Below are 24,298 nucleotides of genomic sequence, written 5' to 3' on the forward strand. Positions count from 1 at the left end.
AGAGTGGTGAGGAACTCAGAGAGAGGAATCCTTTCAGAGTGTAATACTGACTGGGGAAAACAACAAGGGTCTTCATGCAACGTGCTACTAATACCATCAGACAGTGGAGTGTACTGGTGTGAGTCTGGGTCTGGAGAACACAGCAATGCTGTCAACATCACAGTACATGGTATGTCCACAAACACCATCTACTAACATTATAGTGTTTAGTGGTTCATCTGGTTTCAGATAGCTGATGTTATGTTAATATATGATGTTTATATATTATATACAGCTGGTCCTGTGATCCTGGAGAGACATGTTTATATATTATATACAGCTGGAGCTGTGATCCTAGAGAATTCTGTTTATATATGATGTTTATATATTATATACAGCTGGAGCTGTGATCCTGGAGAGACCTGTTTATATATGATGTTTATATATTATATACAGCTGGAGCTGTGATCCTGGAGAGACCTGTTTATATATGATGTTTATATATTATATACAGCTAGAGATGTGATCCTGGAGAGACCTGTTTATATATAATATACAGCTGGAGCTGTGATCCTGGAGAGTCCTGTTTATTTATGATGTTTATATATTATATACAGTTGGAGCTGTGATCCTGGAGAGCCCTGCCCTTCCTGTGACTGAGAGAGATTCTGTGACTCTGCGCTGCAGATATCAGGAAACTACCTCTGACCTCACAGCTGTTTTCTACAAAGATGGAACCTTCATCAGGACTGAGACTACAGGAGAGATGACCATCCCTGCAGTATCCAAGTCAGATGAAGGACTCTACAAGTGTTACAACTCGAAAGGAGATTCACCAGAGAGCTGGATGACTGTGACAGGTGAGAATATGACAAACTTTGACATTCAGATTATTTGGTTCTTCTTTACACTGTTAAGTGTGAGACGTTATATTCATAATAATTTGTGTTCTTGCGATTTCGCTTGGTCAGTAGTAGTAATACATACAGTAAAAGTCAAAAGTTTTGACACACCCACTCATTCAAGGGTTTTGATTTATTTTTACTATTTTCTACATTGTAGAATAATAGTGAAGACATCAAAACTATTAAGTCAGTTAAAACAAATTCTTATTTTCAATGACGGCCTAGGAACAGTGTGTAAACACTGTGTTATAGTCTCCCACCATGATGAATTTATCATTTATTTCCTGTAAGTTCAATAAATTGGTATAAATATTTTCGAAGAAGTATGGATCATCCTAATTTGGACCATATAGATTAATGAACCAAATATGTTTTTCATCCACTTTCATATTCAAATGGTTCCACCTTCCTTGCGAATCATTCCTGACTATTTGCACATTAAGATCGACATTTGTATTTGTATTGCAGTACCTGCTCTAGTGCAACGGTGTCTAGATGGAATTTGTATTCGTGGTCCTGGGAACTGGACCTTTTTTGGAACACCATTATTTTTGTCTTACTGAGCTTCTTACATCAGCTGATACTCTCAAAGTGCTGTACAGAAACCCAGCCTAAAACCCCAAACAGCAAGCAATGCAGGTGTAGAAGCACGGTGGCTAGGAAAAACTCCCTAGAAAGGCCAAAACCTAGGAAGAAACCTAGAGAGGAACCAGGCTATGAGGGGTGGCCAGTCCTCCACTGGCTGTGCCGGGGTGGAGATTATGACAGAACATGGCCAAGATCTTCAAATGTTCATAAATGACCAGCATGGTCAAATAATAATAATCATAGTAGTTGTCGAGGGTGCAACAAGTCAGGAACTCAAGAGTAAGTGTCAGTTGGCTTTTTTCATAGCCGATCTTTGAGAGTATCTCTACCGCTCCTGCTGTCTCTAGAGAATTGAAAACAGCCGGTCTGCGACAGGTAGCATGTCCGGTGAACAGGTCAGGGTTCCAGCAGGTCTGGGACAGCATGTCTGGGACAGGTAGCACGTCCGGTGAACAGGTCAGGGTTCCATAGCCGCAGGCAGAACAGTTGGACACTGGAGCAGCAGCACGGACAGGTGGACTGGGGACAGCAAGGAGTCATCATGCCAAGTAGTCCTGAGGCATGGTCCTATGGCTCAGGTCCTCCGAGATAGAAAAAGAAAGAGAGAAAGAGAGAATTAGAGAGACTATATTTAAATTCACATTTGACACCGGATAAGACAAGAGAAATACTCCAGATGTAACAGGCTGACCCTAGCCCCCCGACACATAAACTACTGCAGCATAAATACAGAAGATCTAGGTGCTGCTGTAGGCCCTCCTTGGTTGGGGACAGGACCACCAGATCATCAGCAAACAGTTGACTTCAGATTCTTGTATGGTGAGGCCGGGTGCTGCAGACTGTTCTAGTGCCCTTGCCAATTCACTGATATGTATGTTGAAGAGGGTGGGGCTTAAGCTGCATCCCTGTCTCACCCTATGGCCCAGTGGAAAGAAATGTATGTTTTTTGTCCATTTTAACCGCACACTTGTTGTTTGTGTACATGGATTTTATGTCGTATGTTTTTCCCCCAACACCACTTTTCATCAGTTTGTATAGCAGGCCCTTTTGCCAAATTGAGTCAAAAGCTTTGTTGAAATCAACAAAGCATGAGAAGACTTTGTCTTTGTTTTGGTTTGTTTGTCAATTAGCGTGTGCAGGGTGAATATTGTTCTGTCGTAAGGTTATTTGGTAAAAAGCCAATTTGACATTTGCTCAGGATATTGTTTTTGCTGAGGAAATGTACAAGTCCGCTGTTAATGATAATGCAGAGGATTTTCCAAAGATTGGTGTTGATGCATATCCCATCGTAGTTGTTGGGGTCAGAACTCTTCGTGTTGTTGTTAGTTTACAATTTTCCCATTTTTATGGATTCTTCAATAACAATGAGCTGATTTCTGATGTGCTCTTCCTTCTTTTTCCGTATTGTTTTTCTGTATTGTTTTAGTGATTCACCATAGTGAAGGTGTAGGCTCAGGTTTTCTGCGTCTCTATGTTTTTGGTTGGATAGGTTTCCCAATTTCTTTCTTAGGCTTTTGCGTTCTTCATCAAACCATTTGTCATTGTTGTTAATTTTCTTAGGTTGCCTGCTTCATATTTTTTGGAAGATGAGGAAGGAAGATGAGAGGTCAAATATACTGTTTAGGTTTTCTACTGCCAAGATTACACCTTCACAATTACAGTGATTTCCACACTACTTTCCTGTCTTGACAATTTTCAATCCAAATGATAATAACTAACAATCAATAAGCTTTGACTAATCCCCATGGTTTGTAAGACACTGGGTTAATAATAATTAGGCAAAGATTCAGCTTATGCAAAAGGTTCGTACAATTTATTCATAAGAACGTTCTGAAGTCCATTATACAAAGACATTCATTTTATAACTTGCTTCTTCCTTACGCACATACATACACACGAACAGTAGGTATTCTACACACATACATACACATGAACAGTAGGTGAGTTGTATCCCTCCCCAGAGTTCTCCCCACTGTTTATCACTACCCAGCGCTGTCCGTTCCTTTCCCCCGAGATTAGAGGAACCTTGAGAAGTACTCCCTGTCCTATCATAAGTTTCTCAGTTCTAGCCAGGTTGAGCCAAATACAGTCTTAATTGTTCTCAGTATTTTCTTAGGCATATACATTCATTTCTCTTCCTCACAGGTCTCTACTAAACCTTATGGGACTTACGTTTAGTACTTTAATTATTCATTATACATGCTACATAAACTAATAATCACTAACAGTTAGGTTTCAGGGTAGAATTATTTAATCATTACATTTAACCTTTTAAGGTATAGGGGGCAGTATTTTCATTTTCGGATGAAAAGCGTGCCCAGAGTAAACTGCCTAATACTCGGGCCCAGAGTCAAATATTTGCATATTATTGGTAGATTTGGATAGAAAACACTCTGAAGTTTCTAAAACTGCTAGAATGATGTCTGTGAGTATAACAGAACTCATACGGCAGGCAAAAACCTGAGAAAAATCCAACCAGGAAGTGGGAAGTCTGAGAATTGTAGTTCTTCTTTTGAATCCCTATCGAAACTACAGTGTCTGTGGGGTCACATTGCACTTCCTAAGGCTTCCATTGGCTGTCAACAGCCTTTAGAAATAAATGTGTTTCATCCTTCTCCTGTTACTGGGCAGAAAATAGGAGCTCAGTCAATGAGTGGACTGCCTGAGGACAAAGAACTTGGTGATGCATGAGCCCGCCAGCGCACCCCTCCTTCTTTTTCCTCTGTAATGAATACGCTATTGTCCGGTTGGAATATTATTGATGTTTTATGTTAAAAAGACCGCAAGGATTGATTGTAAACAACGTTTGACATGTTTCTACGAACGGTAATGGAACTATTTGACTTTTTGTGTCTGGATTTACGCTCGCGCATTATGCCTTTGGATAGTGATCTGAACGCACGAACAAAACGGAGGTATTTGGACATAAATATGGAGTATTTAGAGAGGCATTTCTTGTGGAAGTAGGAGTCCTGGGAGCGCATTCTGAGCAAGATCAGCAAAGGTAAGAGAATATTTATTATACTAATTCTGAGTTTAGTTGATCTCAGAACTTGGCGGGTATCTGTATAGCTTGCTTTGATGGTGAGCTATGTACTCAGAATATTGAAAAATATGTTTTCTATGTAAAGCTATTTTAAAATCTGACACAGCGGTTGCATTAAAGAGAAGTATATCTATATTTCTTTCAATAACTGTTGTAAATTTTATCAACGTTTATGATGAGTATTTTTGTAAATTGATGTGCACATTCACCGAAGGTTTTGGTGAGAATACATTTTCTGAACATCACGAGCCAATGTAAAATGGGGTTTTTGGATATAAATATGAACTTTATCAAGCAAAACATACATGTATTGTGTAACATGAAGTCCTATGAGTGCCATCTGATGAAGATCATCAAAGGTTAGTGAATATTTTAGCTGTATTTTTTATTTTTTTATGCATGTCCTTGCTTGGAAAATGGCTGTGTGGTTTTTCTTGAGAAGTTTATGTCCTAACATAATCTAATTTTATGCTTTCTCCATAGAGCCTTTTTGAAATCGGACAATGTCGTAAGATTAACGAGAAGTTTATCTTTAAAATAATGTAAAATAGTTGATTGTTTGAAAAAATGAAATTATGAGATTTTTGCTGTTTTGTATTTCACTTGCTGTTGAATAGTGGGTCCCGCAGGTGGGACTGTCATGTCCCACCTAGCCCAGAGAAGTTAAACATATAAATCCCTTATCAATTCACCCTTAATGACTAAATAATACACACTGATACATCAAACGCTATATGGAAACATGAATGTTATTCAAGAATAAACAAAACCCATACATTTATTTACATCTGATACTCATCAAATGACTGTCCTAGGCCTACATCCAATTATAACTCTTCCTTTTAGGATTTTCATTATAATCTTCATTAAAACCTCTTATCCTGTTTGGGGGCAGTATTTTCACGGCCGGATGAAAAATGTACCCAAATTAAACTGCCTGCTGCTCGGGCCCAGGAGGGAGGATATTTGCATATTATTAGTAGATTTAGATAGAAAACACTCTGAAGTTTCTAAAACTGTTTGAACAATGTCTGTGAGTATAAGAGTATAAGAGAACTCATATGGCAGGCAAACACCTGAAAAAAAATCCAACCAGGAAGTGGGAAATCTGAGGTTGTAGTTTTTTCAAGTGATTGCCTGTTGGGGCTAGGGGACAGTATTGAGAATTTTGAAAACAAATATGTGCCCATTTTTAACTGCCTCCTACACCAACTCAGAAGCTAGGATATGCATATTATTACCAGATTTGGATAGAAAACACTCTGAATTTTCTAAAACTGTTTGAATGGTGTCTGTAAGTATAACAAAACTCATATGGCAGGCAAAAATCTGAGAAAACAAAATAATTTTGTGGCTGTACTATTTTTTTCGAGTCATTGTTAATAGATCACACAGTGAGAAAGGATTCATTTCGCACTTCCTACGGCTTCCACTAGATGTCAACGATCTTTATAAAGTTGTTTGAAGCTTCTATGATGAACAGAGACCGGATGACAAGGAAGAGAAGTTGACGTCCCTGGGATTACATTTACATTTAAGTCATTTAGCAGACGCTCTTATCCAGAGCGACTTACAAATTGGTGCATTCACCTTATGATATCCAGTGGAACAACTACTTTACAATAGTGCATCTAAATCTTTTAGGGGGGGGGTTAGGATTACTTTATCCTATCCCAGGTATTCCTTAAAGAGGTGGGGTTTCAGGTGTCTCCGGAAGGTGGTGATTGACTCCGCTGTCCTGGCGTCGTGAGGGAGCTTGTTCCACCATTGGGATGTCATCACTTCATTATTGCCCGCACCTGCGCATTCATGTGAGTTCATGTGAGGCGAGACATTTTTCAAAAACGTTTTTCAAGACACAGGAGAGGTCGGGTTGAAACATTACTGATGTTTCACGTTAAAAATGGGCCTAAAGATTGATGCTAAACAACGTTTGACATGTTTGAACGAACGTAAATAGATTATTTTTTTTACTTTTTGTCGTGACTTTCCCCCCCCGCCCTACTTTTGAGGAGCCTACCGAAGCGCTATCAACATGGAATAATTTGGAGTTATTTGGACATAAATTATGAACTTTGTCGAAAGAAACCACATTTGTTGTGGACCTGGGATTCCTGGAAGTGCCAATGGATGAAGATAATCAAAGGTAAGGGATTATTGACAATAGTATTATTGATTTTAGATGTTGCTAACCTGTATAGCCTAGCCTATTGTTCTTAGCACAGCACCCCGTTTATTGCAAAGTGTGATTTCCCAGTAAAGTTATTTTGAAATCTGGCAATGCAGTAGCCTTTACGAAATGTTAAACTATAATTATTTGAATGACAATGTTATAATTTACCAATGTTTTCAAATAGTAATTTTGTAAATTGTAACGTTGATTCACCGGAAGCATTTGAGGGGAAAAAAAATCTGAATTTCACCGCTACTGTAAAATGCTGTTTTTGGATATAAATATGAACTTGATGGAACAAAAAATGCATGTATTGTATAACATAATATCCTAGGAGTGTCATCTGAGGAAGATTGTCAAAGGTTAGTGAATAATTTTAGCTGGTTTTGTGGTTTAGCTGCTTTTGGTGACGCCTGTCTTTGAATTGACAAAACATTACACACAACTATTTTCAATGTACTCTCCTAACATAACCTAATTTTATGCTTTCGCCGTAAAGCCTCTTTGAAATCGGACAATGTGATTGGATTTAGGAGATGTTTATCTTTCAAATGGTGAAAAATAGTTGATTGTTTGAGAAATTGAAATTATTAGATTCTTGCAGTTTTGAATTTCCCGCCATGGTCTCTTGACAATAAATCCCAATACCGGGATAAGATCCCCAAGAGTATACTGGGACTTAGGGTTCATTTTGCACTTCCTAAAGCTTCCACTAGATTTCAATAGTCTTTAGAACCTTGTTTGAGGATTCTATGGTGAATTTGATGGGAATAACAGCCCAAGGAAGTAGGTGTCCCATTATAAGGCATGGGCTCAGTCACGCGCAAGGACTTGGGAGTGAGCTGAGTTCATATTCATTCCTAAAGAGAACGGATAGGTCCGGTTGGAATTTTATTGAAGATATATGTTAAAAACAACCCAAAGATTGATTCTATGCATCGTTTGACATGTTTCTACAAACTGTAGTATAACTTTTTGACTTTTCATCTGGACTAAGTAAGCAATCGCGTTGTGGATTTGGATAGTAAACCTAACGCGCAAACAAAATGGATGTATTTGGACATAAAGATAGACTTTATTGAACATTTGTTGTGGAGCTGGGATCCCTGGGAGTGCATTCTGATGAAGATAATCAAAGGTAAGTGAATATTTATAATGTCATTTCTTAGTGTTATTGACTCCAAGATGGCGGGTTTCTGTTTGCTAGTTGTTGGTGTCTTCTGGGCTGTACTCAGATAATTGCAAATTGTGCTTTTGCCGTGAACCTTTTTTGAAATCTGACAAAGCGGTTGCATTTAGGAGAAGTCTATCAGCCATGGCCTGCAAAGTCATCATTCAATGTTCTGGCGCATTCTGAGAGCCTATGGGAGCGTTAGAAAATGTCACGTTATGCCAGAGATCCCCTGTTTTGGATAGAGATGATCAAGAAGGCCAAGAAATGGTCAGAGAGGGCGCTTCCTGTTTGGAATCTTCTCAGGTTTTGGCCTGCCAAATGAGTTCTGTTATACTAACAGACACCATTCAAACAGTTTTAGAAACTTTAGGGTGTTTTCTATCCAAATCAAACAATTATATGCATATTCTAGTTACTGGGCAGGAATAGTAACCAGATTAAATCGGGTACGTTTTTTATCCGGCCGTGCAAATACTGCCCCCTGTCGTGTCTTTGGCTATGCCGGATTAAGTGATATGACATGCTAACTTATAAAATTATTTCTCTGTAATTAATATTACCTGATTAAGCTAATCATGTAAATGTAATTAACTAGAAAGTCGGGGCACCACAGAAGAACGTTTATAGAGCTGTTATCCTCTGAATAAACTCTTAAAATACTTAGTAATATTTTACACCGATAGCAGTCAATCTTAACCCGTATGTTGTTTCAGTCTCATCATGAAAGTTGTAATTCTTGGTTATCTGCACAAACCGAGTCTTTACTAAAATCATCCATACATCAATTGTCTTAAAATCATTTATTTACTACACTAAGTAATTAACAGAAAACATACAAACAGCAACTATCGTCACCAAGGATTGGCATAGTAATGTGCCCTACTGGCTAACAAGCATGGCTGGTCTGTTAGACAATGGGTCATAAAACGGTAAGCTGAGATGTTACACAGAGTTCATTAATATTAACAATTGACAATTGAAGGCTCACTCATTCGGGAACGTTTGCAATCAATATATATTTACGCTCATGTGTCGTCGGGATTCTTGTTGGAGAGTTTTGTTCTGATGGAGAGTTTGTCAGCATTCTCTCTCTCTCTCTCTCTCGGTTAGAATGGATCTGTCAGAGCGACATTCATGAATGTCGTCATAGAATGGATGTGGTTGGTCTTCGCGTTCGATGATATAATTTACTTAGCTGCAGACTAATAATTAATATCAAAGACTTGTTCTTATTCTGTCGATATCGATAGTCTAAAAGTTAACCACGTGGTATGGTTCACTTTCAGTAGAGTACTTGGCTGGTCAAACCTATGAGCCAACTCGCAATGGAGTGTAGGCCTGGTCTGTAGAAATGTAAATCAGGGGGTCTTTTATAGTACCCAGAGAACAGGCTTGTCAAATGACGCCTGGTCCTGTATGTGTCCCTGGGGGCGTGCCTATGACTGAGCTAGACTTGGTTACAGAAATATAATTATATCACATTAACATCAGTACATAGCATCTCAATGTATTACAAATAGCTTTATCCTTAATAATACATTGTATACACCCATGTGGATTCAGTCTCATCGCTGAGGCTATCATGTAGACCGTTTTAGGGTAATATGGCTATATTGTCTCTTCTGAGTATCACAAAATTGTACCAAGCGGATCAGTTCGTAGCTGGAGTCTTCATCAATCTTCCATATCTTCTCCAGAACACACATGTCGCTAGGTTCTCCAATTCTATGAGTTGGAAGAATTTCCTTTGTCTCTCTATGAAACATGTTGTAGTAGATTCTCCTCTTGGAATTTTTACAACCCTGGGTTGGGGGGGGAGGTAGGTTGGGTGATGGTACAAAGGGGAGGGGGTCAACTGTCCTTCCTGTACCCAAAGAGGCCAACGTCATGACATACCCCCCCTGGTGGTTTGGATCTTGTTTATCCTGCAAGTTACAAATCAACATAAAATCATGACCACGTGATGTCCCATTGGTAGATCATCGTTGCAGTCCTCTCTGGTGGTTGAACTTGGTAGGCTCTCTGAAAGCGGAGCCGTCCACCACAAGGATGGGCAGTTGAGGTCCGGTTGGTGATCGCCGATGCGGTCTCCTCTAGTGGCGTACCTTGGTAGGTTCCCTGGAAGCTGTAAAGTACCCCAGGGAGGGCCAGGGGATGTCCTGGTTGTTGATCGCCGTTGCGGTCCCCCCCTCTGGTGGTTTACCTTGGTAGTCTCTCTGACAGCGGGCATGCCGCCACAAGGATAGGTTGTGGGTGTCCGGATTTGGGGTCGCCGTTCCGGACCCGTCGTCCAGACTGGAAGATCTGGGCAGTAACTTAGGCAGATGTTAACGACGCACACACACTCATGAAATATATATGATTACATTCATTCCCCAATGAGTGGCGTTGTGGCACTAAGTGATGGTTGTATGGGGACTTTGTTTATGGCTCTATCACTTCCTATGTGTCAAAGGAACTGAACCGAAAAGGAATGAAAGCATAAACAAAACAAAAATATACAAAATATAGTTCTCACACAAAAAAAAAATCATCTAATTGGACTGTATTCTTAATACGTCCAATGTTCTGGCAAAATGATTATCATGGCATTGTCTCTAATGCCATATCTAGGGTTTTCCTACTTGGTGTGTTGCTTAGGCGCTATCCTAAGTTGATAACTATATGATAAGTCTACAGCTGTAATGCACTAGTTTTGGGCAGTCTACAGGGATGACCTATGGACTTCTGGGAAGAAAACTGGTGAGTGCTGTAGAGTCAAAGGCCTAGAAGTAAATGTTCACCTTTACTAAGGCTGGTATATTGCTTGGGCCCTTAAGTGGTCCTAGCATAAATCCTAATTGGATGTTCCGTTGTGCATGTGCGCTTCTGCTTACACAAGCGCGCATGTCAAGGGAAGAAAACCAAGTATCCGGGCAGATTACAACTTGTTCAGAATGAGTCTGACATAGTCAGGTAATTTTCAGGTCAATGCCTGGAGGTCAGTCAGAATTGGTGTCAAGGGAGTCTGTAGTAGTTTTTCTACAAGTCACTGTTTCTTCCACTTTTGTAGTGGCGATAGGTATGAAGTCTATTTCATAGCTATGTTATCCACGGAGGAGCTAACCTCACGACGGAAGTACTCTTTAAGTATTGGACTAGTCATACGTGGTGTGATCATGGTTCATGACTTCTAATAATTTTCCTCCTGAATGGAGGGTCCTATTTATTAGTGGCATGTGTGTTAACCATTGGAAGAGTGCACTGGAGATTCCCCTCCACGTTTTGCACTCTGAGTGACTCCTATGTCGCTGTTGTCAATGGTAATTTGATTGGTTAAATCGCTAACCTTCTTACTGATTGTAGCTGGACTGACTGTTGCTAGTATTGGTACTGGTACTCAAGGGGACCAGTTATCCTACCGATTTATTCTGAAATATTATCTACCGGAACACATGATTGGAGCATTTTACTAGTTGTATGGTAGTTGAACCTACACATGGCAAAGAATGATTACTGATGCCATTTGTTTTGGAGGTGGACAAGTCCACTGGACTTCCTTTACGACCAGTGTCGTACACCTCAGTACTATCTTAGATGTGTTCTAAGATAATCCCCGTCTAGGGGCCTGTCTGCTCCTCACTGTTCTCATAGGAGAGTTTACAACTAGATTTGATTTATGCTCTGGCGGCCTCGTACGGTGTTGTCCGTAGTCTTGACCCCCCCACCGGCCTCGATGAGGCTCATCATGGGTCTGGGCTACTATTCCCCCCCTTTGTGCCTCGGGACCCCCCCACCAGCGGGTGGTGTTGGTGTCCGATGCGCAAACAAGAAGATCGGACCCTACGTACGAGTTTTCAGCGGCCGCGTTGTTATGAGAATGGCTGTAACCTTTCAACCAAATCTCCTGGTGTTTGTGCTTCAAAACGCTCAGTGGCTGTCGAGGCATGTCAGTCCCCATCGCGTCCGCGTGTGGCAACCTCTTCATTACCTGCGAACTGAGACGAGGATATCGGTCTGTGATATCGCAAAGTGTTTCACCAGTGGGGGTCATCGGGTCAGTTGCTGGACTGACGCCATTAGTGTCATTGTAAGGGGTGACAGTCCCGAACAAAGCGGAAGGTGTATCATCGGAAGCAGAGTATACTCTGTGCATCAATGTTTTACTTGCTGAGACGGCCGCAGTGCTTGCGGAAGTGTCCAAAGGGCAAGAGAAGTTCATATCAACTATCGTATTGCACGACTGCAAGGAGGAGGGAAGTTTCTTATTCACAGAGGCAGCTGGCTCGAAATCATGAAAAGAATGGTCAATCAGGTTGGCTGATGGAATGTGTCGAGATATCGTACTATCTCCATGGATCGGATTTTGTACCAAGAGGTTTCTAAACGTCTTTTCCCCAAGGGGTGCTTTCGACAGATACCCCTCGTGAAGGACTGCGTTGCAGCTAGCGTTAGGGGAAGACAGTGTGGTCAGTGGAGAAGGCACTGTGGCCTGTGACCATACCTGGTTGGTTTTCCAATCCATCAATGGGAGTAACCGATCCATCAAGTCTGCTCCAAGTAGGAGGGTTACAGCTTCGAGGCTGGTAACATACACAGGGTGAACGAGCGATACGTCCTGGAAGTGTAGTTTCAGCATGACTCTCAATGTGAGAGGCGAGGTAGTCTGAGTGACCCCTCGAAGTTTAGTGTCGCATCGTTCCACTTTTAACCAACGTTTAGTTGGCTTCAAAGCCCTTTTGAGATCATCAAACAATGTTTGAGAGATGAGTGATATTGTCGCACCCGAATCAATTAGCGCATGACAAGCTAAGCAGTCCTCCAGGACTGTTTCCAGGTATGGCCGTTTAGATTCGTGGTTAGTGGACATATTCCCCACAAAGTGGAGTGGTCGTTCGCAACGACGTGATGTGCCATGTCTGTTCAAGATGGAAGCAGATTGACTTTTCCGATTTTGAGTGGGCTTGGCTTTAACGAAGCGTTTGACCTTTATCTTCGCAACTTTTGTATCAGAGTCTATAGTCAAAGCCCGGGGGCTTGTTTCTTGATCAAGCGGGCCCTGGATAGGGTCTTGAATGAGAGCGGGAGAAATTTGAACTTTAACGTCCTTGCTATGGGTGTTAATTCCTGCGGACCTGGTGTCCGGTAATTCCCCGTCTAGTCCTTGTGACTTATCTTTTACCCTTTTCTCAAATTGTTCTCGCTTAAGTTCTTCCCGTAGTGGGACTTCAGGAGAACATTGGTCTATGTTTTGATCGTCCTTCAACCCTTTGTTACCCTTGTGCTCTGACACTTTTTGTGGGTTGGGTGCAGGAACGTAGCGAACGGGTCGATTGTAGCGGTAGTCATGTTGATGGCTACGTACTTTACAGTTATTTTGACCGCGGAGGTCATTGGAATCATGGTTTCGTGGTAGAAACTGTTGTTGTGCGTCATCTCTCGACGCTCCAATACCTGGTAATGCACCCTCTAACTGGAGTGAGTGCTCCTGGTTAAACTTCAAAACTGAGTGGTCAGGGCTCTTAGCGTTGTGAACTTTTGATGCCTCAAAAGCTGTGCTTGCAAGCTCTCTGAGTTGTAAGATAGGCAAGCCAACGTGGGCGGCAGGGCCCAAGTAGGTAATGAAGGTGGGATACATGTTCGACAGAAACATTTGTTTGAATGGTAAAAGCTCTTCCATTCCTGTTTCTGTGAGTAGGCCAAAGTAAGCTGAACGAAGCCTATGATAGTAAGCTTGTGGGTGTTCGTTCCGAGCTTGTTTGACGGTGTTAGCCAGTGAGCTATCGTGTTTGCGAGTCGCAGAACCACTGAATTCTAATTTCAAAGCTGTGGCAAGATTAGTGTAGTCATTTAGCACGTGTTGCTGTTGTAGACGAATGAACCTTGTCACGTGTCTATTTGACGTTCGCTTCAACAGGTAAACCCTGTCAGAACCCGTAGCATTCGGGTAGCCATCCAACGCATCCTCTATGTCAGCTAGGAACGTCTCAGTATCGTTTGGCTGACCTGGAATGGGGTCAAAGGTGGGGAAATTCTTGACGAGTTTGTCAAGGTATTCCGCGCCAAGCGGGCGGAGAGGGTTGGCTTCATCCTGTGGAGAGATTGGGGCCAAAAGGCCAAGAGAGGAAGCCAAGCCTTGTTGTTGTTGGCCAAGAGGCGCCATATAACTCAGTGCCGAAGGGCAAAGAGGAGAAGACTGAGGGACACATGAGGGAGGCAATGTCTGAAACCTATTGTCTTCACGTGCGTTACTCTGGACCCTGATCTCTCTTTTGAAGAACATATCAAGACTGCTTCAAGGACAGCTTTTTTCCATCTACGTATCATTGCAAAAATCAGAAACTTTCTGTCCAAAAATGACGCAGAAAAATTAATCCATGCTTTTGTTACTTCTAGGCTCGACTACTGCAATGCTCTACTTTCCGGCTACCCGGATAAAGCACTAAACAAACTTCAGTTAGTGCTAAATACGGCTGCTAGAATCCTGACTAGAACCAAAAAATTTGATCATATTACTCCAGTGCTAGCCTCCCTACACTGGCTTCCTGTTAAGGCAAGGGCTGATTTCAAGGTTTTACTGCTAACCTACAAAGCATTACATGGGCTTGCTCCTACCTATCTTTCCGATTTGGTCCTGCCGTACATACCTACACGTACGCTACGGTCACAAGACGCAGGCCTCCTAATTGTCCCTAGAATTTCTAAGCAAACGGCTGGAGGTAGGGCTTTCTCCTATAGAGCTCCATTTTTATGGAATGGTCTGCCTACCCATGTGAGAGACGCAGACTCAGTCTCAACCTTTAAGTCTTTACTGAAGACTTATCTCTTCAGTAGGTCCTATGATTAAGTATAGTCTGGCCCAGGAGTGTGAAGGTGAACGGAAAGGCTGGAGCAACGAACCGCCCTTGCTGTCTCTGTCTTGTCGGTTCCCCTCTTCCCACTGGGATTCTCTGCCTCTAACCCTTTTACAGGGGCTGAGTCACTGACTTACTGGTGTTCTTCCATGCCGTCCATGGGAGGGGTGCGTCACTTGAGTAGGTTGAGCCACTGACGTGGTCTTCCTGTCTGGGTTGGCGCCCCCCCCTTGGGTTGTGCCGTGGCGGACATCTTTGTGGGCTATACTCGGCCTTGTCTTCGGACGGTAAGTTGGTGGTTGTAGATATCCCTCTAGTGGTGTGGGGGCTGTGCTTTGGCAAAGTGGGTGGGGTTATATCCTGCCTGTTTGGCCCTGTCCGGGGGTATCATCGGATGGGGCCACAGTGTCTTCTGATCCCTCCTGTCTCAGCCTCCAGTATTTATGCTGCAGTAGTTTATGTGTCGGGGGGCTAGGGTCAGTCTGTTACATCTGAAGTATTCTCTTGTCTTATCCGGTGTCCTGTGTGAATGTAAATATGCTCTCTCTAATTCTCTCTTTCTCTCTTTCTTTCTTTCTCTCGGAGGACCTGAGCCCTAGGACCATGCCTCAGGACTACCTGGCATGATGACTCCTTCCTGTCCCCAGTCCACCTGGCCATGCTGCTGCTCCAGTTTCAACTGTTCTGCCTGCGGCTACGGAACCCTGACCTGTTCACCGTACGTGCTTGTTGCACACTCGACAATTACTATGATTATTATTATTTGACCATGCTGGTCATTTACGAACATTTTAACATCTTGACCATGTTCTGTTATAATATCCACCCGGCACAGCCAGAAGAGGACTGGCCACCCCTCATAGCCTGGTTCCTCTCTAGGTTTCTTCCTAGGTTTTTGGCCTTTCTCAGGAGTTTTTCCTATGGAGTTTTTCCCAGCTACCGTGCTTCTTTCACATGCATTGCTTGCTGTTTGGGGTTTTAGGCTGGGTTTCTGTACAGCACTTTGAGATTTCAGCTGATGTACGAAGGGCTATATAAATAAATTTGATTTGATTTTGATTTGATTCACTCCTGTGAGTACAGGGCTCCTGTTGCTTGGATGGGAAGTCGCGCTGTAGAGCGTGACCATTCTGGATTTCCTCCAGATGGTACCTAAGGGTGGAATTCTGCTGCATTGCAGAGTCCACTTGAGCGCTTAGAGTACTGATTTTGGACACGTGAGTGTCACACCTGCTCCTTTCGGTCTCAAACTTATCTGTCATGGTTTGCAGATAGAGGTCTTGAGTACGGAGCGAGAGATTCAGTGATGAGATTTCCTCTGCTTGCTTAGAAATCAATATTTCCAACCTCATCACCTGAGTTCTCTCATCATTCATTTGGTCAGCGACTTCAATAAGTTCTGCTGATTTATCATCCAACTTTGTCATTGTGTTCATTAACTGATCGTCTTTGGTCTGCAGCGCTTTGAGGAGCACCATGTTATTTTGAGTAACATTCAACAAAACAGCATGCATGTTGTCAAGTTGAGCGCTCCTGTTTGTAGATAACTCTTCAGATTTATCTAGTTTGGCGTGGACATCATCGTATTTAGTTTTGGCTAAATCGAGTTGTTCCTGTAGCCTATGATTTTGTTCCTGTAGAAAACGATTTTGTTGAAGAGCTTGTGCTTGTTCATCGTCATACGTTTTTGCAATTACATTTAATTGTTCAGTTTTCGAACGCAGTTCCATAGCTAGCAGAATTTTTCCCTTGTCTGCCTTGGTCATTGGTTTCCCGGTTCTCTCCACCTGTCCCTTTATGTCTACCATTACCTGCTCGTGCTTCAACTGTGCACTGCGGTATTGGACAGATGGCAATCTCGGATGGCAAGACATCAGAGCTAGACTGGAGAGAACCTTTACAAGGCCTGCACCCGATGGTTGATTTTGGAAAACATTGTTGTCTGCTTTTCCACTTATGGCATAATTTGGGTTGTTATCGCTGCTGAGGTCAGAGATCAATCCATTTACGGGTGGAGGTTCACTAATTAGCGGGCGAGTGGGGACCACCCCCTCTGATAGCTTGCACATTATTAGAACATTTGAAAGGAAAAATGTTTTTCCTAATTTTCCAAAATTTGGTTTTGGAACGTGGGGAGCTGCAAAGACGATTTTAATCTATTTATAGACGTTAATGAACCATCAGTACAGTACAGTACTGTGGAAGTTGGGCGTGAATGAATTTGCAAAAGCAAATTGAATTAATCAATGCCAATGATTAGTCCTACCTGGGTAGGCTGTCTGGGTATTAAACTTGAATTACCTGAGAGTTTGCTTCATCCAGGTTAATATGCAAAGTTTAAGTTGTCTCATTTAATTGGAAGAACCTAGAAAGGTATGTTCGACAATTTAACTTATTAAATTGAATGAGACGATTGGTTCCTACAATCTCCATTGATTGGATATCATAAGTGTAAACCGTAGGTCAAATGTTGGGACCCTTCACCACTAGGGTACGCTCCTACCTGGGCTGAGCGTCAGTAAAGGGGTTTTACTGACTGTGCCTTGCTAAAACAGATTTTACTGATTAATCTATTTAGGATATATCAAACCTGTATAGGCTATCTGGGAATTAACTTTGAATTACCTGAGAGGTTGCTTCATCAAGGTTAATATGCAAAGTTTAAGTTGTCTCATTTAGTTGGAAGAACCTAGAAAGGTATGTTCGACAATTTAACTAAATAAATTGAATGAGGCAATGATACCCAAGCAATTCAGATTGCGGAGTTATCCTAACAGTAATGTAGTTTAAATGTTTAGGGTACATTCACCACTATACTTTCCCTTAAGGCCGAAGCCACATGGGATTCACTCCCGTCAGTAATGGGTTTTACTGAATGTGCCTTGCTAAAGCAGATTTTACTGATTAATCTATTTATGATATATCAAACCTGTATAGGCTATCTGGGAATTAACTTTCAATTAACCTGAGAGCCTTGCTTCATCTAAGTTAAGTTTGGAAAAAGTTAATCATGTCTCATTATGGACGCCCAATCAATTTTGGATATTTTTTAAAAAGATCCACTTGAAAAGGTAAATCTGGCAATTTCACTTGTTAGTTAAATTGAATGAGACGTCATATCCCGTGCTCCACGTTTGAATTTCCCCTAGAGATGTGCTGGCAATTCTTCACCACCAGGGTGCAGAATGATGAAATTTAAACGGAAGTACAAAGGTCGGACTTCCGTCGCGCTACGGAGGAATTTTAAACGTGGTACGGAGAGAGGAAATGTTCCCTCTCTGTTAGCTTGCACGTAATGCTAAGCTATTGCTACTTGGTTCAGAAGTATCCTTCCAAGCACCAAAATAGGATCCTTTCACTTATGGAAAGGGTGGATTTTCTAGTGACGTCTCACCTTAACCCTATTCAGCATATTGTGCTAGCGTTTATGCTGACCGGAGCGACACGGTACTTAAATACAGATACGCATACGGTCTGCCCACTGTCTTAGTGCGGTAGGCAAATTATTCGGCTCGGTTACCGGACAGTTAACTTCTAAATTCTAACCTTACTCTAGAAGTTAATAATTACCGACAGAAATAGTACCGTTTGGCCTAACGGACTAAAACTGGAATTTATTCCTCACTGCTATCGATATAAGACCGGGGCTATTTTAAATAGCTTCTCTCAATGGAAAATGCACAATCACTTTGTTTAGATAGCAGGCTGTTTGTACAATTCTGTTTGCACAATTGATATATAGAATTTCACAGCAAAGTCCAATTCTATCTTAGATTCCTCGCACGGGGGCTCCATATATGTTATCAAAATGAGCCAACGTGCATTTTAGTTTGAGTCCTCACACGGGGGCACCATATATGTCGTGTCTTTGGCTATGCCGGATTAAGTGATATGACATGCTAACTTATAAAATGATTTCTCTGTAATTAATATTACCTGATTAAGCTAATCATGTAAATGTAATTAACTAGAAAGTCGGGGCACCACAGAAGAACGTTTATAGAGCTGTTATCCTCTGAATAAACTCTTAAAATACTTAGTAATATTTTACACCGATAGCAGTCAATCTTAACCCGTATGTTGTTTCAGTCTCATCATGAAAGTTGTAATTCTTGGTTATCTGCACGAACCCAGTCTTTACTAAAATCATCCATACATCAATTGTCTTAAAATCATTTATTTACTACACTAAGTAATTAACAGAAAACATACAAACAGCAACTATCGTCACCAAGGATTGGCATAGTAATGTGCCCTACTGGCTAACAAGCATGGCTGGTCTGTTAGACAATGGGTCATAAAACGGTAAGCTGAGAAGTTACAGAGAGTTCATTAATATTAACAATTGACAATTGAAGGCTCACTCATTCGGGAACGTTTGCAATCAATATATATTTACGCTCATGTGTCGTCGGGATTCTTGTTGGAGAGTTTTGTTCTGATGGAGAGTTTGTCAGCGTTCTCTCTCTCTCTCGGTTAGAATGGATCTGTCAGAGCGACATTCATGAATGTCGTCATAGAATGGATGTGGTTGGTCTTCGCGTTCGATGATATAATTTACTTAGCTGCAGACTAATAATTAATATCAAAGACTTGTTCTTATTCTGTCGATATCGATAGTCTAAAAGTTAACCACGTGGTATGGTTCACTTTCAGTAGAGTACTTGGCTGGTCAAACCTATGAGCCAACTCGCAATGGAGTGTAGGCCTGGTCTGTAGAAATGTAAATCAGGGGGTCTTTTATAGTACCCAGAGAACAGGCTTGTCAAATGACGCCTGGTCCTGTATGTGTCCCTGGGGGCGTGCCTATGACTGAGCTAGACTTGGTTATAGAAATATAATTCTATCACATTAACATCAGTACATAGCATCTCAATGTATTACAAATAGCTTTATCCTTAATAATACATTGTATACACCCATGTGGATTCAGTCTCATCGCTGAGGCTATCATGTAGACCGTTTTAGGGTAATATGGCTATATTGTCTCTTCTGAGTATCACAAAATTGTACCAAGCGGATCAGTTCGTAGCTGGAGTCTTCATCAATCTTCCATATCTTCTCCAGAACACACATGTCGCTAGGTTCTCCAATTCTATGAGTTGGAAGAATTTCCTTTGTCTCTCTATGAAACATGTTGTAGTAGATTCTCCTCTTGGAATTTTTACAACCCTGGGTTGGGGGGGAAGGTAGGTTGGGTGATGGTACAAAGGGGAGGGGGTCAACTGTCCTTCCTGTACCCAAAGAGGCCAACGTCATGACACCCCTATCCCCAACAGGTTATTAAGTAGACTGTGATTTTGCTGTGATCTGATAGATGGATCCCTCACCAGGACTGAGATTACAGGAGAGATGACCATCCCTGCAGTATCCTGGATGACTGTGAAGCCTCTTGGACCTAGACTTGGCACTCCGGTACCGCTTGCCGTGTGGTTGCAGAGAGAACAGACTATGACTAGGGTGGCTGGAGTCTTTGACAATTTTTAGGGCCTTCCTCTGACACCGCCAGGTATAGAGGTCCTGGATGGCAGGAAGCTTGGCCCCAGTGATGTACTGGGCCGTTTACACTACCCTCTGTAGTGCTTTGTGTTCGGAGGCTGAGCAGTTGTCATACCAGGCGGTGATGCAACCAGTCAGGATGCTCTCGATGTTGCAGCTGTAGAACCTTTTGAGGATCTGAGGACCCATGCAAAATATTTTCAGTCTCCAGTATAAATATACTGCACATATTACATTTATGAACACAATTATAAATCTGTGTGTGCGTGTGTGTGTATATATGTGTGTGTCTGTGTATATGAGTGTGTATTTTCCTGTCTCTCTCCAGCACCATCTCCAGTGTTGTCCATATCTCTACCCAAGCTGCTGTGAAGTCTACTGGTGGGGTCTCCCTACCCATAAATGTGCTCATAATACAGGTCTCATTCTTTCTCCAGATGCTGTTCCGTCTCCAGCAGTCCCAGTGTTGTCCATGTCTCTACCCAGGCTGCTGTGTAGTCTACTGGTGGGCTCTCCCTACATGCTGGTGACCATCATACTGCTGGTGAAATACTGCAGGAGCAGGGTTCAAGGTGAGAACTTGAGTTTATACAGGATCACCTCATTCCAACAGAATACCTGTTGTATATCAGAAATATATCACAAGGACTGACAATACTGCAGTAACTCTGACTGAGTCATGTTTAAAGTGTTGATAACTAGTTCTGACTGAGTCATGTTGTAAAGTGTTGATAACTGTAGCTCTAATTGAACCATAATTAAAGTGTTGATAACTGTAGCTCTGATTGAGCCATGTTGTAAAGTGTTGATAACTGTATCTCTGATTGAACCATGTTGTAAAGTGTTGATAACTGTATCTCTGATTAAACCATGTTGTAAAGTGTTGATAACTGTATCTCTGATTGAACCATGTTGTAAAGTGTTGATAACTGTATCTCTGATTGAACCATGTTGTAAAGTGTTGATAACTGTAGCCCTGATTGAACCATGTTGTAAAGTGTTGATAACTGTAGCTCTGATTGAACCATGTTGTAAAGTGTTGATAACTGTATCTCTGATTGAAACATGTTTAAAGTGTTGATAACTGTCTGTTTAGGTGAAACCAGGGTACCCAGGTAGACCCACCAAGACCAATTAGGTGAGTTTCTACCTTACATCACAACAGCTGCAGGGTCACAATATGGTATTCTGAACACAGTGTGTACTATATTATGTTACCTCTTAGTAGTAGTAGAAAGTAGGAAGGATTAACTACCACAATATGTAATCTAACTGATATGAACTGATAAGGAGTAAATAGCCCTGGTATTGAAATGGAATAAATAGCCTGGGAATTGGTGCGAAGTAAATATCCTGGGTATTGATGAAGAATAAACATCCAAGGTAGTGATCAGGAAGAAATATCATGTGTATTGATAAGGAGTAAATAGCCTGGGTATTGAAAAGGAGTGAATATCCCACATACTGATGAGAAGTAAATATCCCAGGTACTGATGACAAGCAAATATACCAGGTAATGATAACGAGTAAATTGCCACATACTGATAAGAAGTAAACAGCCCTGGTATTGATAATGAGTAATTAGCCCTGGTATTGATAATGAGTAAATAGACCTGGTATTGATAATGAGTAAATAGACCTGGTATTGATAATGAGTAAATAGACCTGGTATTGATAATGAGTAAATAGCCCTGGTATTGATATGGAGTAAATAGCCCTGGTATTGATATGGAGTAAATAGCCCTGGTATTGATAAGGAGTAAATAGCCCTGGTATTGATAAGGAGTAAATAGCCCTGGTATCGATAAGGAGTAAATAGCCCTGGTATCGATAAGGAGTAAATAGCCCTGGTATCGATAAGGAGTAAATAGCCCTGGTATTGATAAGGAGTAAATAGCCCTGGTATTGATAAGCAGTAAATAGCCCATGTATTAATGAGGGAGAGCTGGACATATCAGCAAATAGCCCAGGCATTGATGAGGAGTAAAAACCCCTGGTATTGATAAGGGAGAGCTGGACATAAGCAGGTTCCTCATTGGAAATAATTTGATAGGATTCTAAGTAGCACAGTATTCACTAGTAAATCATCTGATATGATTTACATTTCTAAGTGGTTCTGTATTGGATAAGTAAATACATGGCCACACTGATGAACTACTTCTGTGTTGAACAGGTGATCATGTTGAAGAAGAGTGAGGCTGAGATCACCTGATCACCATAACAACAATCAGAATGGAACTCGTGGAATTCTAATATAGAATTGTGAGTCACAATGCTGTATGTTGTTACATTGTAGCGCCACCTGCTGGAACAATAGTGGCATTTGATCAAATGTGATCTATTAACTGATACATGTATTATTCTGATTGGAATGTGTTTTAATATAATGTGTGTTGTATTATTCATTCAGCAGCTGTCCTTTAACATCAGTCATATACTGGTCATATACTGTATAGCATTATGGTTGATACATTGTAAATGCCTTCACTTTTCATGTCTATACAGAACAACTGATAGGTGTTGTGGTTCAGGCATTATTGTTACAGGTTCAGTATAATGTTATACCGTTACATGTTACAGAGATAGAAAACATACAGGAGAGGAGAATTCAATTATTATCATTATTTACTTTATTTCCCCATTTTGGTCTCTATAGTAGTTCATCATTATTTGATTTAAACATGAAACTAATGTAGTCCTTTTGTTTAATTGTGGTTGTTTTGTGCAAAACCATTATTTTTCAATGAATCATCTAGGTAAGATATTGCTTTTGTCTTTGTAGCATATAGAATAAAATCAATTATTTTCCTCAATCATGTAGCCTGTTTTTTAATCTGTTCTGAATGACATCACAACCACTTTGTTTTTAATTTAATTCACTTCCCTTTATGTATCTTCTAAATGTTCCATTCCAGGTTACCCCTACAGCCCCCAGGGCCTTGAGTATCTTCTAAATGATCCATTCCAGGTTTCCCCTACAGCCCCCAGGACCTTGAGTATCTTCTAAAGGCTCCATTCCAGGTTCCCCCTACAGCCCCCAGGGCCTTGAGTATCTTCTAAATGCTCCATTCCAGGTTTCCCCTACAGCCCCCAGGGCCTTGAGTATCTTCTAAATGCTCCATTCCAGGTTCCCCCTACAATCCCCAGGGCCTTGAGTATCTTCTAAATGATCCATTCCCGGTTTCCCCTACAGCCCCCAGGACCTTGAGTATCTTCTAAATGCTCCATTCCAGGTTTCCCCTACAGCCCCCAGGGCCTTGAGTATCTTCTAAATACTCCATTCCAGGTTTCCCCTACAGCCCTCAGTCATTTCTGCCATACTGCTCACACCTATCTAGTCAACAACTGACAGTGAAAGTCACATTTATTTTATATGATCAATGTTCTTGGCAAATCCCAAGTTGTTGTAAATTGAAATATATACTAGAGCCTACTTGTTGTCCAGTGGTGATTTTAGCTGTAAATCTTGGTGGGGCAAGGACATTTTTATTCGATTCATGCCAACAAAGCCACTACACAACACAACACTAAACAATACATTAATTGCACTCTAACGGTGACAAACGCTGCACACAAACTATTTAGGCCTACATAAATCTACAACAGCAGAGCCTTCTTTTCAGCACAATGGAGTGACTCCTTACCACCACTACCCCTGAGCCTCAGTGGCAGCAAAACAGTTCATTCAGCCTCATTAACTGCCTTTTTAAAAACATAGCTGATATGGCTGACTGGTTAAAACAAATGTGGTTTCTACTGACAATTGAGATGAACAAACTATGGCATAAGGGAACGATGAGTGGATAAGAGGTAGTTGTATTTTTGATTTGGACAATGAGTGAGCTGAGACGGATGTTGTCAATTTAATTATTTGTTCAGCACTTTTGAAATGTACAGCGACAGAATTCAGAACATGGGCCGTTCTTACAGTATTATACCTGTACACCAAGTCAGAACCGTAGGATATAAAAAGGGGGCATATAAGCAGACAATGAAAGCTCTTACTATATTTGATGATGGCATTTCTCTAAAACAGGCTGTGGGCTACATGTGCACCACCAAGTCAGAACAGTAGGCTAAATTATGAGGGGGAAAGAGACA

General features: G+C 41.4%; 1 protein-coding gene and 1 long non-coding RNA gene across 7 annotated transcripts in view; one reads left to right on the plus strand and one right to left on the minus strand.

Annotated features, from left to right (window-relative positions):
• The window catches only part of LOC115194768 (Fc receptor-like protein 5), a 342,937-nt gene that overhangs the window by 112,722 nt on the left and 205,917 nt on the right, over positions 1-24,298 (minus strand). The window lies entirely within an intron of this gene.
• LOC115194809 (uncharacterized) lies at positions 651-23,010 on the plus strand. The gene is made up of 4 exons (XR_003878505.1): positions 651-839; positions 20,526-20,769; positions 21,294-21,335; positions 22,371-23,010. It is a non-coding gene; the product is annotated as an uncharacterized LOC115194809 (long non-coding RNA).

This window comes from Salmo trutta, chromosome 5, assembly GCF_901001165.1.
Source record: "Salmo trutta chromosome 5, fSalTru1.1, whole genome shotgun sequence".
Classification (NCBI taxonomy): domain Eukaryota; kingdom Metazoa; phylum Chordata; class Actinopteri; order Salmoniformes; family Salmonidae; genus Salmo; species Salmo trutta.